Source organism: Pleuronectes platessa, chromosome 22 (genome assembly GCF_947347685.1).
Source record: "Pleuronectes platessa chromosome 22, fPlePla1.1, whole genome shotgun sequence".
Taxonomy (NCBI): domain Eukaryota; kingdom Metazoa; phylum Chordata; class Actinopteri; order Pleuronectiformes; family Pleuronectidae; genus Pleuronectes; species Pleuronectes platessa.
This window is the reverse complement of record NC_070647.1, coordinates 16,872,869-16,887,617: the sequence shown is the minus strand read 5'-3', so window position 1 is coordinate 16,887,617 and position 14,749 is coordinate 16,872,869. Positions and strand designations below refer to the sequence as shown.

General features: G+C 43.4%; 1 protein-coding gene across 1 annotated transcript in view; it reads right to left on the bottom strand.

Moving 5' to 3' along the window:
• Positions 1-14,749, bottom strand: part of LOC128428598 (ankyrin repeat and BTB/POZ domain-containing protein 3-A) — a 103,238-nt gene that overhangs the window by 21,498 nt on the left and 66,991 nt on the right. The gene's annotated exons all lie outside the window — the stretch shown is intronic.

Below are 14,749 nucleotides of genomic sequence, written 5' to 3'. Positions count from 1 at the left end.
GCCACTAATGGTGTTAGATCAGAAAACTCTCACTTTCAACCACACGTATAATAAAACACTCAGTGAATCAGTTTGATGATTTATTCATCCTGAAAGTCATTTAGCAAACAATGAAAACAAACATTCCCTTGTTCCAACCTCTGAAATTAGTGGAATTTGTGGTTTTTAAATGTAATAACTTCAGGCTTTGAAATGTTAACAAGACTAAACGAACATGATATGGCAATTAATTTGATTAATTTCCAACTTGTACATGAACCATAACAAGCATCAAACTTTCCCTACAGCTCTGCAAGGTTCAAATAGGATGTTCACTTAGTTCCCTGAGCTTCACTCTGCAGCTCACACACTGTTCCCTATGCATGTTCGGTGCAAGGTAGCATTTAACCGGACCCCTGAAGCAAGCGTAATAAACTGAGCATGGAGAATCTTTCCACTCCACGTAATCAGGAAGTGCGACATTAATAAAGATAAAGGAGAAGAAATAGAGAAAAGGGCTGAAATACGCATTTAAATGAAGGAACGCCCCGAAAGAAAGAGAAGACAGAGATCCACTAAGTGACTGATCACCCCTGAGCAAAAACAGAACTCTACAGAAAGACGTTATAGAATTAATAATGGAGCGTTAAGATTAAAGATTAAAAAGAACCACCGGCCAAACGGTTGTCCCTCTCTCCGCTGAAGCTTTCTGTTTCTTCATTAATTGTTCTGGTGACTTTGGTTTTGACAACATTTGCTCCTGTCTCCTTCGCTGTAATTATCTAAGCAACACTCCTGTGGGGGTTCATGCTTCATCTCATCTGAATGAATCACCGGGGACAGGCGGCTTGGTGTCTTCCTCTTCTCCCAGCCAAGTCCTTCCCGCCCGGAAGGACGGAGCAAAACTTTGTTTCGCTGTTTCTCCGAAGGGAAAAATGGTGAAACTGCACAGAAGTGCTGGGGAAATTAAAAATCTAAACCCAAAGGAGTTCATGGTCTCGATCTCTAGTTTCAAGTCTTCTTCGATACAGCATGATGTTTACTTTGAGCAAAATGTGTTTAGAGCATTCATAAAACAACCATTTTCTAATATTTGCATCATAACAAGGGCCAAAGCAAAAGGGTCGAGAGCGACAGATCATTTAAAATGTGCAGGTTAATCACAAAGCTGCTGTCTTCTCTGAAAACTCTGGGGTTGCTTGTGAGAGATGGACAGGACGTATAAAATGGTTGTATTTGCGTAAAAAGCATTAGAAGCTATGCTATTTAGAGCTGACTGTAAAATGACTAATTCAATTTTCTTTTTAATCTAAAAAAGGTACAGGGACAATAAAGCACAATGCAATTATGTGTTCATAACGAGATGCCCCAGGGAGCGTGGTGTGAGTTATGGTGTTTTTTACTTTGACAGAGAACTAATTCAACTGAGATCGAGTTTATAAAACCCAGAAGGAATTTCAAAACAACATCAGTTCAATAATGTTCCGGTAAAGTAATTAAATATATGAATGAGGCTGCAGTATATATATTTATTGAAAAGAAAAATCAATAACCTATTTTCTCTTAGTTTAACTGTATTTACATTGACTCCTGTTTGTATGGAGTGAGGTTCCCATGTCCTCTACTCTACGTTGCTGTCCTCCATGTTAGTGTGAATGTGTTTGTGAGATCTCTACGGGCACTAACACCAGCAGAGCTCCTGTCTGGCTTCACTGGGAATTTATGCACATTTGTATTACAAAGTTTGAATTCTTCCCAGGCCTCTGATACCCAGCAGTCATGCAGTGTACCGGTGAATTATGCATTTCTCCTTGAGTCTACTGGGCACATTTCCCTGTAGTCGATGAGAGGGGGGGGGGGGGGGGGGGGGGGGGGGGGGAGGTGGTGTCAATGCTACTGAAAGATTAACAAGGAGTTACTACTTTGACTGCTACAAGTTTTGTTATTTCACATTTTGCACAAAATAGATACATTTTGGAAAGTTTTTTCCTCCTGGACTCGGTGCAGAATCAGGGAGGAAAATATTAATAGTGGATCAGATGATATCAGCTCTGGAAGTTCATCTCCTGCTGCTACTTGGCGCAGGGGGGGGGGGGACGAATCCATCAAAAGTTTAAAAATGAAAATGAGATGGAAAAGACAAATTTGTCTTTCAACACTGCAGCAGATTTGAGGGTAAGTATTATACGTTTAATTCCTACGTCCTGAAAAGAGATGTAAAGAAATGTATTTGGAAATTAAAGTATTTCTTTGCAACTGGTTTGTTATTAAGCAGGATCACTTAAAAAAAAGACTGAACCGACTTCCATTCATTTTCATTAAAGACAGGAGATAAAACTAGGTGTTTCAGTCAGAGGCTGAACAGAGGAGCTGCAGCATTGGACAGTCTGAGGTAAGTGATGTGTTTTCTGAAAAATAAAGCATGTAAACCTTTAATAAATAAAATTGTGAGCATTTATATCATCTCCTTTAAAATGGAGAGATGGAACATTAGCTACGGACACAGGTTAATGCTCTATAGATACAAAGATAATCAACTTTAACTGGAACACGTCAAAATTAATGTGGAAATATATTAAAACTCAATTTCCCAGATGTGATTGAAGTGTTTTCAATGCACTGCAACAATGAACACCTGATGGTAACCAAGTTCTGATCTAACATGACCTGAGATTATCCCGGTGTATTTGTGTGTGAGTGTGAGTGAGTGTGAGTGTGTGTGTGTGTGTGTGTGTGTGTGTGTGTGTGTGTGTGTGTGTGTGTGTGTGTGTGTGTGTGTGTGTGTGTGTGTGTTTGTGTGAGTGTGTGTGTGTGTGTTCACTAATGGAGGCCTTGAGATGGAAGATTCCTCCGCCGTCCTCTGACACACTGTCATGGCCCCTGGTTTCCCCCCCGGTGGCCGAGCCGGGGACATTTAATCACCGCTCGGTAATATGGCCGACTCAGAGCTCGGCCTTCGGGGCACATTAGCAATTCCACCGCAACAATTAATCACAGTCAATTAAGGGACATGTCATCGTCAACGCAGAACCAGTGGATTCTCTCTACCAGCGGTGCTCGAGTGGAGGCTAATCTCCACAGTCGCATTAATAAAGGACACGTGAAGGAGGGTCACCTGTGTCTGAACAGAGTCAAATCTTTTTAAAGATGCTCCCGCTCAGTTTGATGGTTTACTAAGAACAGAATCACACTTTTATATTAACCTGGCTGTGATGCAGTCGGAGGCGGAGGGACCATCTGGGGAACTGGGAGTTCACCTGCTGGGCTAAATGAAACAAAAGCGTGGAGTATATCCAAATGTGATTTTTTTCTTTTTTTTTACACCCCTCATCTGTTCAATGAGGAACGAGGCTCCAGGGGCAAGAGAGGCAGCGCTGGTCGTTCATTTTTCTATTTTTCTCATTTTTACACATTGGAATCGCGGTGGGGGCACCGACTGCAAATGTGGAGGCTGAGGAAAGAGAGAGCAAATAACGGGCCGGGACACAAATGCTACACAATGATTCATTCATTTCGGAGGCAGCAGACATCAGTGCAGCACCAGTGATGTTCCAGCTATTAAGCTGCCTTGAGCCCCTTCTGGAAAAAGCTCACATGGACGGCCAAAGCAGCGAGTGTAAAAATAGCCACGATATAATAAAGGAGATTTTCGTTTTTTTTATTAAACAGAAGAGTTCAAGCGCACAATGAGGAGGAAGATACTGGAAATAACGTCTATTATCTCTGAATCCTACCATTTGACAGCCTGTGCACAAACAACTCATAATGCTAAAGCTCCAGTAATCAATGAATCAATATTTGTATTAATTGAAAGGCTGAATAAACGGGAAAACACCACAGAGCTTTTTAGCCTCTTTTATCTCAGTGTATTATCTTTCATCCCTATTTTTTTCTACTTCATATATTTGTCCGCCCTAGATAACGTCCTGTATGTTGAAAAAACAACAACTTTTTAAGGCTTTTAAGATGAAGTTAAATCCGAGAGATGTATTTGTTCATTTGTTTCAGGGTTTGTCTTTCTCCTAATGTCCCAAATTAAATTCATTACACTGTGAATGTGTCCATTAAGCTGCTATAATGCTTAATTAATGAAAAACGTGACATTGTTGTTTGCCAGTGTTTCTATGAAGCTCGTCATTACTTCCACAGACTCACTGCATCGCTCACAGGGGCAGTGTGTGTGTGTGTGTGTGTGTGTGTGTGTGTGTGTGTGTGTTTTTGTCAGATAGTGTAACTTCAGTAGAAAACTCATTAAAACTTAGGTAATGTACAGTCAGTGTCTCTGGATATCTGGAGGCAGGAGAGTTTACAAAAGGACGACTTGAAGGAAACAGAAGCAGGAAACCATCTGCTTCAGCCCCAGGATCCAGTGATGATAGGGCAAAGAAGGATTCATTTAAATAGTTTGTTGTTGAATTATGAATAATCAACCCATTTCCAAACAGACTAAATGTTTTTTAAACGAGTTTAGATCTTCTGAGACCTCGGCTTTAGTTTTATTCTTTATTATTGAAAACAAGAGAATCTTTCCTGAGCTAGCTTCCTTCCTTCCTTCCTTCCTTCCTTCCTTCCTATACACACCTCCTACCTATCTATCCATCCATCAGTCCAACCACCCACCTACCAATTCATCTGTCCATCTATTTATCTACTAAATCCATATGCATCTACCGACTCTATCTATCTACACCTTTAGTATCAATCTATCAACCTATCAATCTCTCTATCTACTCGTCTTTCCAGCGGGAGTCAAATGTCCACACTTATTTTTCATCCAAATCAGAAATGAGGGTCCGATAATGCAAGACGCTGCAAAAATATTATGAAATGTCAGTTTTATAAAGTCCTATCTGTTCGGCCATCTGATGACAGGGCTGCTGCTGCCCAAGCCGTCATGGTCTCTTCTCTTTGGCCCTTGAGAGTGGGGGGGAAACTAAATCAGGCCCAGTTTCTCCATAATGACGTCTCCCAGTCCAGAGAAGTTTCTGAAGTGTAGTTTCATTGTCACTCATCTTCAGATCTGAGCTTTTTTCCCAGATATTTCCAGTCGGTGGTGGAAATGAAGCGGGGGAGATTACACGTTCTCTCTCTCCCTCGTTCTATTGACGTCATCCTTCCTGCAGCTCAGAGGCGGGGGAGGAGGGGGGGAGGGTTCTAAATGGAAGCTACTTTACTCTGTCTAATGGCTCTTTTAGGGACTTTAATTGCTCTTTTGTGAAGATGTGAGGGAAGTACCACTGCAGCAGTCTGCGGCGGTACTTCCCTCACTCCCTCTTACGTGTGAGCTCCATTATCCACTGCGTCAAATGTACTTAAATAGTACTGCACCATTAATACTTCAATTGAGGGCTTATTTTGTTGAATTTTTACTATCCTTGGTGCGAACTTAATATAAAAAAGGAAATAATAAACTTTGACCTGCAGGTGGCACTAGATTAATATCAGAGGGTCTTTAAAGTCATCAGCTTTTATCCTCTGGCTCATATGAACATTTATAACAATGTTCATGGAAATCCAGCAAATAGATGCTTCAGTTGTTCACTCAGAGATTGTTGTTGCAGCCAAAGATATAAAGAAATGTGAGGCTCAACTAAAGCCTTTTCCAGGAAAGTGGTTATTATCCATATGAAAGCCAATTCTTTGATTTCTTAATTCATGCAACGTCCTTCACTCAAAGTCGAACTGAAACCTGAATGTCTCAAACTGAACAGCTGCTTAAAACCCACCGATACACATTAGTTCTGTCACCTTGAGATAAAGCTGCACTTCACTCGGGCTCGACTAAATAAAAACACCTTCTTAGAGTAAGTTAATCATGACTCGGCGATAAACTGCCAGAGGAACTGATGAATGACACAGCTCCTGATGACAAAGGCTCCGTCCCCACACCAGCAGTGATTAGCCCGTCCTGTGATGTCCCCTCTCATCGGAGCCCTGCTGCAAACAGCTGTCTCCAAACAGCTGCCCCCCCCCCCCGTCTTTTCCTTTTTTGTTTGTTGTTGTGGGCTGGAAACAGTGAGGTGAGAAGTAAGAGCAGCCTGTTCAATTCACCGCCTTATTACCTCAAAACTTCCATTAGGCCTCTGGGCTTCCTCCAGAACACTCTATTAGTGAGTCTGCATTATCTCTCCCCAGCGCCGCGGTGAAGGCCACGGTGTAATGTCCGTCTCACCGCGGCACGGCCAGAATGTAAAGTGGATGTTTTGACACGGACGACTTCAGCCGCCGCAGTCACCGGCCGCGGTGGAGGAGCGGAGAGAGAGAGAGAGAGAGGCGGGCTCCAGGGTGTCAGGTTGATGGGTAATAATTATTAATGAAGAACATCTGGCTGGCTGCAGAGGGGTGTCGCACACTTCACTGCTTACACATGCTGGTCACACTAATATCCAATAGAGTTTAATCAGGGTCCAACACGATTGACAAGAGACGTCAGATCAGGGAAAAATTCAAATGTTAACCGATGTATAAACGTTTTACTCGTGAGAACACACACACACCAGTTGACCCAGTGAGAGATGACACACTCTGCGTTTGGAGGATTCTAGAGACATGGGAACTCACGGAAACCAGAATAATCAAATGTGACGTTAGAATAGACGCTAAGAAGAGCAGATACATCCACCGAGGCCCAGCAGTCCCCTCAAATCCAATCAAGCTGCACCAAATCTAACTCACTCATAGATATCAAATCCCCAAATGGGCCTGTGGGAGTGATTCCCTGGGAAAACGCCCTGTTACACAAGAAGTTCTCCCTTCACCCACAACACATCCTTCCACCACATCCAGTGGAAATCAGCTCTGTTGTCAAACTTTGTGTCCTTGTGAAACAAATCTCTAAAAAGGACACAAAAAAGCCTCATTACAGTGTTTTTAATTGTCTCTGATATTGCATTAAAATCTTTCCGGCTGTTTTTAGGGCGTGACCGGTCATTCTCGAAAACAAATCTTTGGCTTCTTCCCATTCGCTGCCTCCGTCCAAGTCCTCATGTGATTACATTTGGCAAGTAAACTGCAGAAATCGTTCTCCACCCTCCACCCCCCCCCCCCCCCCCCCACCCTCCACCCTCCGTCCTTGTTCCTCCTTTGTGTCCTGTGTTTGTATTCCAGCCTTTAGAAATGTTGTCAGTGGATTAGAGAGCACAAAAGAACACGCTAGGATCTTTTTTGAATAGAGTCCCAAGGTGAGTTTCCAATCCAGCAACACAATACATTGCTTGTATTGTTGTTGGAGACATTTAGAGACATAGAGTGCACTGAGTCTGAACACAAAGTAAATGAGTGGATGCAAACAGTGAAGAGAAAATGTCCCAACTTGAAACTTTCCCCACTGACACCACCTGATGAGCAGGAAGAAGAAGAACATTTACTCTCAGATCGGAATCTACTCCATCTTTAAAGTCTTTCATTTGACCTTGAACGACCAAAATCAAGCTTGTGATACTTCAGCCGCTAAATATTACAAACGAGAACACAAAGTGAGAAACAACCCGATGCATTATACTAATTTACCCTGAAAACAAACATGGTCTTACATCTTCCTTTTGGAGAAGTATACTCCACTTATTCCTCACGCAGCTCTTTCATCTCTATTTTAATCTGGGCAGCGCCGATGTGCGAGCGGGATCCCGTGACAGGTACCAGGGGACATTAAGCCATTATACAATAATGAATCCAGCCTCATGTAATTACTGCAGCAACAGACTACAAGCTTTTCTAGTGAGCGTGTGTGTGTGTGTCGGTGTGTGTGTGTGTGTGAAGAGGGTTGTTGTGTAGGCATGTCCTCGCTGTCCTCTTAAAGGTGCTGGGAGACAGATAAGGAAAATGGCCGCACCCAGTTCTTCTACAAGTCTGGAAACAGAATGAGTCGATCTCATCTTTAAAAATATGATATCAAACACATTCATCCTGATGTTACTCATGACACATTTATTCCTATTTTTACAAAATAGTTCACATTTCATATAATTTAAAAATCCTCCCAAACTTTCCAAGGCCCAAGCTGACATGGAGTCGTCTTTATAATATTTGACAGCCGTCCCCAGCTCCTGTCTTTTTCAAATATATGCTGACTATGTTTTGCTCACACTCAACTTAGTGTTTCCTCTGCAAATAGATGCAAACTTTCCTCCCTTTCCTTTCCCTGGTTAGTGTTCAACCTGAGGGAACATGTGACAGTAAACTCCTCCTCAGCCCCCCCCCCCCAGAACAATCTGCTCAGCCCCTTTTATTCACCTGAAACCCGGAGACTCTACGATGGACCGACTGGAGGAAGCGAATGACGCTGTGACCTCACAGAGGACGGAGGAGGCGGAGGACAGAAAGGACAAAAGTGACAGCAGGGACCTTTCCCTTCGCTTTGACATGTCAATTATCAAGACGCTGCAGAGGACACGGAGTGACAGTATCTTCAGCAGCTGAAGAGGCTGAAATGTGCTTTGAAAAAAGAGAAATGCAACCTTACAGCTGAGACGTCTTTGTGACTAGATAAAGGAGCTTTCATCAAATTAAGAGAAAATATAGTAAATGTCTCTCATTTTTCCTTCTTTCTCGTCCGTCAGCCGACGCCGAGAAATGGGTCAGACGATGAGATTAGGAGAAATGATGCATGGCGAAGCAGGAGAAGTATTTTAGCGCTAATATAATGAAAAATGAGAAGAGAGAGCGCTCGGTCTCGAGATGAAACGTAACACCTCCCTGAGAATCCTCCGCGTCTGAAGCGATTCCATTATCCCAGATACTGAGCGTGGGATAATGGAGCAGAGACGATGGGAGTCGGCTTTTCTCCACACGCAGGGATATATATGACATCTTGTTGAAATGCAGGTTGTTAGAAAAGAAAAAGGGAAGCGAGTGTGTTTTATAAAATAATCGTTAATCATGAGAATAACGTCTGTTTGTGGAGAGTGCAAACAGAAGCTCGGCACAAATCATATTTCATCACTGGCTCCAGTAAACAATCGCTTCCTGGGAAGAATCACTGGGTTTTCTGACACCTTCTCACAGGGAGCAGAGGGATTCCTCTGTTTGTGGAACCCTGAGAAAGAGAAAAGCTCTTTTCCTCTCTGACTGTTCACAGCAGGACTCCCGATGACTCAGGCCTTCAATCTGGCTTCTGTCAACCAGGGAGAGAAAAAACACAGAGAGCGAGAGAAACCGCCGGAATCTTTAAAGCCCACGAGATCAAAGACACGAAGTGATAATTATGTGTTTAGCTGTCAAATGAAAAGACAAGAGGATGATTTAGTCGTTTGTATGTTGAGGTCAATTAACAGGTTAATTAAACAGCAGAGTCTCTACTGACTCTGAGGGATGGGAGTCGATGGCTGGTTTCATTTTGCATCTGGCGCGACAAACAAACAACTGGATTCTAATGATTCCCTTTTCAAATCCTATCTTGTATCTCCTCTTATCCATTTTTTATTAAAGAGCAATACAGGTTCTCATTGTTAGCCGACAGACCAACGGCTGACATTGGATCAGCTGTCGTTTTTATTACCTTCGCCGAGGAGGTCATGCTGGTGTTTGTTTGGTTACATGCGAGCTCCACTTCTCTTCTGCTTTATGGAGTAAAAACCATTAATAATTTCAGATATGTAATCTCAAGGGTTTCAGCTTCAACACAGTTCATGCTTTGAATGTTTGGGCAGCTCGGCGGTGGAGGCACACCCAGCTGCAGGAATGGAGGGCCTCATTGCTGGAGACCTGCTCTGTGTTACATTACAGTTTATTTGCCCAGTGGCGGCTCTCTGACCAGCGGTGCAGCCGGTGTGCCGACGGATGAACGCCCCCCCCCCCCCCCCCCCCCCGCCACACCTGCTCACAAGATGTCAACTCGCCGCCTATACATCCCATAAGTCTGACATGGCACATGTGGGGGAAACTTTAAATAAGTCCTTCATTGTAGAGCGACGTGAGACGAGGATAGAGCAAAAACACCCGGAGCGCCAAGAGTCCAAATGTGCCGCCGGCGCTCTGCTTCCCCTCGCCCGGACACGGACATGAAATATGAGGACGGGGAGATAATGGTGACCTCAGAGCTGAAGCAGCCCTCTCACCTCTCCAGCTCCAGAGAATGAAATTACAGATCCAGTGATGAATGTTGCTCTTGCACATCCTCTATCATCCGTTAATTAGAGAACAAGTCGAGTGGGGAACTGTCCCGACATGTGACCTCCTGTGTGACCACTTCGACTTTCAGCTGCTCCTGTTTACTGTTCAGGTTAAAAGAGATTTTTTATTTCACCCATTTGAACGTGTTGATATCGTGCAGATTCACTCTGAACCACAGACTCCTGTTTCTGCTGTGATACCACAGGTGATGCATCATTATCACATTAGTTCTCTATATGAGAATTAGAGTAATCACCGTAAATCAACCCCCCCCCACCCCCCACTGAGATGACTGACATCCTCCATCATCTTCTGCTCTGCATCATTTCTCACACACTGTAAAAAAATCGGCTTATTCCCACATTTTGACAGTAACCTGATTTCTGGTGTCCCCTGGTTCCTGCAGGAGATCGATTCACATTCTAAAGGGTCCGGATCTGCAGCACGGACATGAAAGTTAATGACCTCAGTTAATGGGACATAACTCCCAGCAATATTAAACAGGAAGCCCCTCAGGAAGGAAAACAAACGCTGGTTATGGTTGATTTGTTTGTCACAGGTGAGCAAGAGACAATCCCAGCTGAGACAGGGCGAGAGGCGGGGTCCACTCATATTCACGCCTATGGGCAGTTTAGTGTCTTAATCTTATCTCAGCTGAATGACTTTGGACTGTGGACGGAAGGAGCGGGTATTAGACTAACCAGAAGGTTGATGGTTCGACCCCCGGCACCTCCAGTGTCCTTGGGCCAGATTCTGAGCCCCAAATTGCTCATGACGGCCATTCAAACATCATTTAACATCTATTCTCATTACAAGGGAGCCTGAGGCGTCAGGTGCCCAAACCAGAATACTAATAGTTCTGATGATGGCGTTCTGAACATCAGGAAATCACCATTTTCATTATGATTCCTCCGCTGGGCACCGTGTACATCAGATTTCATGGAGCTCTCATGGTCTGCATGTTGTCAGGCTTTGTCCTCTAGTCATCTGGTAAAAATACATTGTGATTATTTCCGTCTGGACCCACAATGCCTTGCTGTGGAGCCGGTGGAGCGTGGTGCTCGTCAGTGATATGATCCTCTGGGTCATTGCAGCCTAACGACGACTTAAATGTCTCATCAGGAAAATCAGTAGAGTGGATCATCACTTCCCCGTGTGCTCCTTTTATTCTTAGCAGCCGCAAAAAATCTTTTTATCTTCCAGTGAGTGAGAGTGAGAATTATTTTGTTTCACCGACTTATCTTGAAATTTCTTTTTTGGAGATACGAGTTCATTATGTTTACTTTAGGATCACCTGTCTTGTTTTAATACGCATGCGACAGATTCAGACAACAGCACTTCATCTGTCTGACGTGTAATAACCAGCGCTGTTTATTTATCTACAACACCCGTGTTGGAGAACTGAGGTTCTATCTCACCTGTACAGCTTTGACTGACTCTTACTCAGGTTTTCAGGAAGTCAAGACCAGGAAAGTAAAATAAATAAATGGTTTATTCTCAAAGAAAAACCTTGGGCTAGCAAATTTTAAACCAGCTGATTTTTTCGAGTTTCATTTCTGGGATATGTCTGATTTCCCGAAACACTCAAGCCTCTTTTCCACTTGTCATTAAAAAAATAAAACCAATGACATCTGGCTTTTATCTGCAAAGTGAACGGATTCGATCAGAATCAGGTTAAAAGGCTCTGCTGTGGAAACAGGTTTTTATTGGCTCTGATCGGCGGTGATGGAAACACGACACCGGGCTGAACGTGATGATTCCTCCTTCCTCTTTACTTTGGACGTCTAGAAGCTGACGCTGCACATTTCTGCGACTTTGTGGCGAGCATTGAACTTCCAGGCTCGAGCAGCCATGAACGTCTGTGTACTATTTCAGCAAGTTTGACTCAAATAGGAGGAATTTTTTCGGGGACTATGTTCAGCTGGTCATTATTTCTGGCAGCAGGTCGGTGTGTATGACAGATGAAAGCCGATCAGCTCATTGGTTGGATGGATTCAAACACAGGGGAATACATCACGTTTGGGAAACGAGGGTAAATACTTGTTTTTCAGGATCAACTCACAGTTAGGTTTGAATTTAATGGGAGTCATTTGACGATTAGGTAAATATAGAATATCTCAGGCGGTTGTTTGGAGACAGATGGAAACGTGCAGAAAGTCGCACATTCAACGCAATCACAAGCAAGTTCTCAACTCATCAGCGTTTGACTGGACGACCCCGGAGGTGAGGAGGCCCGGCTGAGGCAGAGCGGCGGAGGGAGTCGAACACGCGGCGCTTTAAACAGGAAGCAAACTGCAGCCGCTGCAGCTTCTCTCTGTCCTTTTGATGAGAGGACGTGAGCAGAAAGTTCTCCAATGTTTTGCACTGTATATTATTCACATTAGCAAACAGCAAATGCATGAGAGCTGCTTTATAATGCACACATGCATCCCACCAGCAATTAGAGGAGGAGCACTCACTTATTAGCTTTCATGCTTTAATGTATGTGTCACTGGTGCATTTCCTGCTGCTGACGTGCAGGAGAATTGATTTTCAATGAAGGAAAATCATATAATTATCAAACTAAAAGCCTCAAAGTAAGAATAAATACTACATATGCTTTAGTACAAAATAATAGCAACATAGTTTTAATAGAAATCCATTTACCTACAACATTTAATAAGTTGTTATTTTTCCCACTCGGGAGGAAGTGTAATAGATTTTGATTTGTAGTTACTGCAATTTTAATAATACTGTGCGTCAAGCAGCTACTGAATAATATTGTTGTGTACATATTGATGGGGGGGGGCGGGGGGGGCATGCTGGTAAGGTTGTTAGCACCGTCTCCTCACAGGAAGGTTCTTGGTTCAAATCCCCCGGAGCCCTTCTGTATAGACACACGTTCTTTTGCATGTTCTCTTTGTGGGTTTTCTCCAACCTCCTCCCACAGTCCAGACGCACACAGCTTGGTTTAACAGCCTGCAGGTGTAAATAACAGTTTGTCTCTGTCGACGCTCTGATACGCAGGCGACCTCTCCACGCTGTGCTGGCCGGCTCCGGGCCCCCGTGACCCCGTGACCCTCACAGGACGAGCGCAGTATGGATAATGGACGGATGTAATTACTGCTCAGAAACAGCTACTGTAAGCAGAAGCAAACTTATGGATGTCAGGGGGAAACTGGGTGAGAGGGAAAGTGGATGTCGTCTTCTCATTATGTTTGAATTTACTTATGAACAAGTTGGAAAAAACACGTCAGTGATCAGTGGTGAGAGAAGTCGTACAGTTACATTATACTTGATTTAAGATAAAGTACTAATAAATTTACAAAAATGTACTCAGAAAATAAAGCACTGGCAGCAGCTTCAAAACACTTGAAATACTTCAAACTGCTGCTTTCCACATTTTTCTGTAATTATTCTAACGTTATTATTATTAAGTGAAGTAAATGTAAATGCATCTTCTTCCCTTGAGGCTGGTTCAGACTGAATCACTGCTCTGACGTGTGTCGGTGATAAATAACATTTACCAGAGAAGACTATAAATCCTGACTTTAATCAATGATGCATCGAGGACTCCTGCTTTATAAAAGGGCCACAGGGTCGAACAGTCATCCAGGGAGGATTTAACAGAGTCACACATAGAGCAAATGTCTGGAGGGGGGGGGGGGGCTGATGTGTGGCTGGGGAGTGGACGAGGATGAGGGTGGAGGGCCGGGGGGGGGGGTGGCGGAGTTAAAAGGTGCAGCCCCTTTCTTTCAAGTCGAGGTTAAAAGCCTCTGAGGCGCTGACCTTGGATTTAAAACGGTCCCCAGACCCGACTCATAAGCAGGTGTTAGAACAGCTGGAATAGAACAGTTCCTGGCTGCAGTGTGTCAGTGTGGGAGAGGACGGGGGGGGCGCAGAATCGGGAGTGTGCATCCCCTTCACACTAATGGGACTATTTGGCAAATGGACGTTGGAATAAAGTCCTGGAGCGGATCAGGTTTAATGTGTGTTTAAAACAATTACTGCTGCATTTATAACGTGTCTAACGTCCTGAGGTTTTACACTTTATGTCACCATTTAATATCTTTAAAATTAGATTTTTTTTTCTTTTAAAGTCGTTTAAGTTCGTTTTAGTTCAATAGAACTTGAAATTTAAGGTCAGCCGGGGTAGAAAAGCTTCAGAAGCATAATTTGAATTGATAATTGACCTTTAAATGACATATTCCAAGAGCAGATTATCAATAACATGTGTTTTAGGCTGAAATAAAAAACCCTGATGCATATTTACCGTGAAGAAAACGGCTCAACACACAAGGTGGATGTACTGAAGAGTGGTTTTGGATCATGTGAATACAATGCACCTCTTTATTTGACTATCAGAGCATTAAGAAGAACAGAATGTGATCAGTAAGAGGTGGTTTGAGTCTATTAGATCCCACAGGCAGCAGTGAGAAGTCATGAGTTACCACCGCAGACTGTCAGAGGTCTCCAGAGCAGCTCCATCATATTTCTCAATTGTTTCTCCTCCATGAATCTGATCCAAAGGTCATTTTGTGCGATGAGGCTCAACTGAGTTAAAACACTCTTCTCCAATGCAAACTTTATTCTGCAAACTTCTCGTGATCTCCCCAGCGAGCTCAGATAATTGAAGTTATACAACTGTCAGATAATGTAGATAGAAATGAAGACACTTGAT